We start from the raw sequence: 5,319 nt of genomic DNA on the forward strand, positions 1-5,319 counted from the left end.
ATCTCAAAAAAAAAGAATTATTGACTATCTTGTGGGTGCCACTCCTGCTCACACTCTCTTCAGTCTTCCAGTTGGTTTTATTACAATTGGTCTTGTTAGAATTATGTGACAATATTGAATTATCTAAAATGCCAGATAAATCTGAGGAATGATAAAATGTCTACTACTTAATACGTTAAAGTTAATCCTGGCGTTTTAGATTAAAAACTTACCTTTAAGGAACGACTAAAGTTTATATTTTGGGAAATGTCTTGGATTTTTGTAAAAAAAAACAAAAAACTGCCAAGTCGTCAAAAGTAAACCTTTTATATTTACCTAAGTCCAAATTTGGTCTATTTAACAGCTAAATTCTAAACATGATTGTCTACGTTTATGTTTAGAACATAAGTATAATTTCCTTCCAACCAAAAGTATTAATAATCTATGCCACCTTGGTATTCCTATACTTGGCTTACGACTTGAAGCATTCTGCTTAATTATTCATGTGTTTATAATCTCCCTTACTAGGTCATCAGTGCCTTGAAGTTTCCCATTCAGCCTTGTATTCCTCATTGTCAAACTCCCAGCCTTGTACAATATAAACACTCCATGAATGTTTATTGAGTGAAAGAATAAGTGAGCATCACTCTATGACAAAACATATGGCAAATCAAGAAAATCTGTGTCAGGATTTTTTCCTCTTCTACATAATGGCTGATACACTGTTTTCATTCCCAACTAAGAATAGTATTGTTGGCCAGGTGCAGTGGCTCACACCTCTAATCCTAGCACTTTGGGAGGCCAAGGCGGGCGAATCCTGAGGTCAGGAGATCGAGACCAGCCTGGCTAACATGCTGAAACCCCGTTTCTACCAAAAATACAAAAATTAGCCAAGTGTGGTGGCTCTTGCCTATAGTCCCAGCTACTCAGGAGCCTGAGGCAGGAGAATGGCTTGAACCCAGGAGGTGGAGGTTGCAGTGAGCCAAGATTGTGCCATTGCACTCCAGCCTGGGTGACAGAGTGAGACTCCGTCTCAAAAAAAAAAAAAGAATAGTGTTGTTGCAAGAACTTTACTAAAAGCAAGTAGAACCAACATACACTGGAATTCTTGTACTTTTCCATTTTAAATTTAGTGGAAACCGAATAGTAGATAATATTGCCATTATCTAAAGTAAATAAATATCAATGGGTTTTATCTTTATGTACGATTGCCTTACCAGCCGGGTGCGGTGGCTCACGCCTGTAATCCCAGCACTTTGGGAGGCCGAGGCGGGCGGATCACAAGGTCAGGAGATCAAGACCATACTGGCTAACACGGTAAAACCCTGTCTCTACTAAAAATACAAAAAATTAGCCGGGCGTGGTGGTAGGCGCCTGTAGTCCCAGCTACTCGGAGGCTGAGGCAGGAGAATGGTGTGAACCTGGGAGGCGGAGCTTGCAGTGAGCCGAGGTCGTGCCACTGCACTCCAGCCTGGGCAACAGAGCAAGACTCCATCTCAAAAAAAAAAAAGATTGCTTTACCACACTCAACTCAGGGTGCGTCAAGCTCTGACTTTGGGAAAATTACTGAAACTCTCAAATACTCAGTTTTCTCATCTCTCAAATGGCATTCATAAAAGCTACATTCTGCTTAATTAAAATAATAAATGTACATAAAAGTAGAGGCTTAATAAATAGTAGTTTTTACAGATATTAGTGGACTTAATCATAAAGAAAATGTAATTTTCTTAATGCAATTATTTATCTATAAAAGGTGCCATCCTGGACAACATAGGGAAACTCCATCTCTACAAAAAATACAAAAATTAGCCCGGTGTGGTGGTATGGACCTACAGTCCCAGCTACTTGGGAGGCTGAGGTGGGAGGATCCCTTGACCTCAGGAGGCAGAGGTTGCAGTGAGCTGAGATCACGCTACTGCACTCCAGCCTGGACAACAGAGTGAGACCGTGTCTCAAAAACAGAAAAAAAAAAAAGGCAAGCATAAAGGCTGTTAATAATAAGGAAACAAATATCTTAAGGAAGCAATAGGGTACTAAGAAAATCTACCAAAAGAAGATAACTTTTGCAGCCTGGACAACATGGTGAAACTCCATCTCTACAACAAATGCAAAAATTAGCTGGGCATGGTGGGAGGAGTAGTCCCTGCTCCTCAGGAGGCTAAGGTGGGAGGATCACCTGGGTCTGGGAGGTGGAGGCTGCAGTAAGCCAAGATTGTACCACTGCACTCCAGCCTGGACAACAGAGTGAGACACTGTCTCCAAAAAAAAAGGAAAAGAAAAAAAAAAAAAGATAACTCCTAAGAATAAAGAACAATGGCATTCCAGTCTGAGTGAAAACTTTATGAAAAATCCTCTCACAAACTTCACAGCTCCTCTTATTTCTACTAGCTTTTCTCAATAGGGATAAATAGTTATGCATTGCTTTTAAACTGAAGGGCTTCTCATTGCATCCTGTGCTTTTTCTTTGAGTAAATTCTCAGAGCTTTTAATATGCCAATGTGCCTATGAACCTAAGAAAAGGATATAATAGTAAATATTTCCAAACTTACTTGACTGCAAATCCTTTATTCATAAGAGTATCCCAGGACGTGTGATTTTGTATCACATTTTGGAGGAAACACTTGTCTACATATTCAAATTTAAAATCCAAACCCCCTCACCTCTGCTTCCAAATGCTGCCACTCCTGCAGAAATGACCCCAAATAAGCCTGAAATGTAGGTCTTCTGAGAAATGCTCTTGAGAAATTGACCTTTGTTTTACCCAGTTTCTCTGTACATGAATGGGCAGGCATGAGGCACAGTCTCCAAACTTGACAAGAAAGGGTGGAGATGGGATTGGCAAAGACAGTATTTAAAAAAAAAAGTCTAGATAATGCCAAGGATAGCTTCCTCATTCCCAGGATAATCCTCCTTCTGTGAGTGTGATAGCAACAACAATTCTGTGTCTTCGTGGGAAACTTTACGGGAAGCCATACCTCTTGTCTGTAAGCATGTTGTGGGAGCTCCAGCTTTATGTAACTATGAGTTTTGTTTTCTTTTCTTTTCTTTTTTTTTTTTTTTTTTGAGATGGAGTCTCACTCTGTCGTCCAGGCTGGAGTGCAGTGGCATGATCTCTGCTCACTGCAACCTCCGCCTCCCGGATTCAAGCGATTCTCCTGCCTCGGCCTCCCAAGTAATTGGGATTACAGGCGCCTGCTACTACACCCAGCTAATTTTTGTATTTTTAGTAGAGACAGGGTTTCACCATGTTAGTCAGGCTGATCTCCAACTCCTGACCTCAGGTAATCCACCGAGCTCAGCCTCCCAAAGTGCTGGGATTACAGGCATGAGCCACTGTGCCCAACCAAGTTTTCATATCACCTGCCAATAAGGAAACTGTACATCCTGTAACTATACCTGCTAACGTCTTTCTGCCAGTTAATTACTCCTCTATTTGAGATAATCACACACCTCATAATACATCCTTTCCAGGGATGTTGAACCATTGGCTAACGTAGTCATTCACTTTCATTTGTGTTTTACAACCCAACCCAAATGCCCTTTTATCCCGTAAAGTTTTTCTGGATGCCCCAAATAGAACAGTTTCTTTTTTTTTTTTTTTTTTTTTTTTTTTGAGACTCACCCAGGCTGGAGGGCAGTGGCGTGATCTTGGCTTACTGCAACCTCTGCCTCCCAGGTTCAGGCAATTCTGCCTCAGCCTCCCAAGTAGCTGGGATTACAGACATGTGCCACCATACCTGGCTAATTTTTTTTGTATTTTCGTAGAGACAGGGTTTCACCATGTTGGCCAGGCTGGTCTCAAACTCCTGGGTTCAAGTGATCCTCCTACCTTGGCCTCCCAAAGAGAGTGATTTCTTCTATGCCCACAGCAATGTCTGTATACTTCTCTTAATTGTAATGATGATTATTTGTTGGTCTGTATCTTTGCTAAAACTGTGAACTCTCTTCCCCTAGACAAAATATGTATCCATAGTAACTAGAAAACATTCCTTACACATTGAAATGTGCTGAATTCCTTTTAGGGTACCTTCCTAGCTTACAATTTCCTAGTCAGTTGTACCCTCTTCCCCCAATTCTACAGGACCAGACTCCAGGGTTTTGAAAAATCACTCACTTCTTTCACCACATTTAACCAAGAGTGGGTGTTTTAATCCAATTAGTCTCTTCCTGGGAAATTTTAGAATTGGGACAAAGACCATTAGTAAAATCAAAATACAAATAATAAACAAGAAAAAAATGCAATTCACATCAGAGAAAAAGGGCTGATTTCTAATATACAAACATGTAGAAATCAATAAGGAAAAGACTAACAACCCAATAGTAAAAAATGGACACATTATAAAAAAGACTGCGCACAGAAGAAGAAATACAGATTACTCTTAAGCATATTTTTAAATTACATATGTGCAGCATTGTTTGTAATATAGCAAAAGATGGGAGAAAACCTAAATGCCCACCTACAGGGAACTGGTTAAATGCAGTATGTTACACGAAAACAGCAGAATGCCACAATATAAAAGAATGATGGCACTCACTAAATGTTCGTACTGCACCATCTCCAAGATATATTGCTCGGTGAAAAATGTGTGTATGGTATGCTGTCATTAGTGTAAAAAAATGGAGAGAGGAGAAAAAGATAGATAAATATAGATAGGTAGGTAGGTAGATAGATAATAGATATGATGATGGACGGATGGGATGGATGGATGGATGGATGGATGGATTTTATCACATATACATAGAATATCTCAAGAAGAAGATAGAACAAACTGCTCCATTAATTGCTTTTGAGAAAGCAAATGGTGGCTAGAGGAAAGAGGATGAAGAGACTTTTCACTGAAACAATTTTAAATATTTATTTATTTTTCGTGACAGGATCTTGATCTATTGCCCAAACTAGAGTGCAGTGGCACGATGACAGCTCCCTGCAGCCTAACTTCTAGGGCTCAAGCTATACTCCTGCCTCAGCCTCCCAAGTAGCTGGGACTACAAACGCAAACCACCATGCCAGGCTAATGTACCACTTTTTTTTTTTTTTTTTTTTGAGACCGTATCACTGTGTCGCTCAGGCTAGAGAGCAGTGGTGCAATCTCGGCTCATTGCAACCTCCACCTCCTGAGTTCAAGGGATTCTCCTGTCTCAGCCTCCTGAGTAGCTGGGATTACAGATGTGCACCACCACGCCCAGCTAATTTTTGTATTTTTAGTAGGGACAAGGCTTCAGTATGTTGGCCAGGCTAGTCTCGAACTCCTGACCTCAGGTGACCCACCTGCTTCGGCCTCCCAAAATGCTGGGATTACAGGCATGAGCCACTCAACCTGCCTTTTTTTTTTTTTTTTT

This window comes from Colobus angolensis, unplaced genomic scaffold (assembly GCF_000951035.1).
Source record: "Colobus angolensis palliatus isolate OR3802 unplaced genomic scaffold, Cang.pa_1.0 Scaffold29, whole genome shotgun sequence".
NCBI lineage: Eukaryota > Metazoa > Chordata > Mammalia > Primates > Cercopithecidae > Colobus > Colobus angolensis.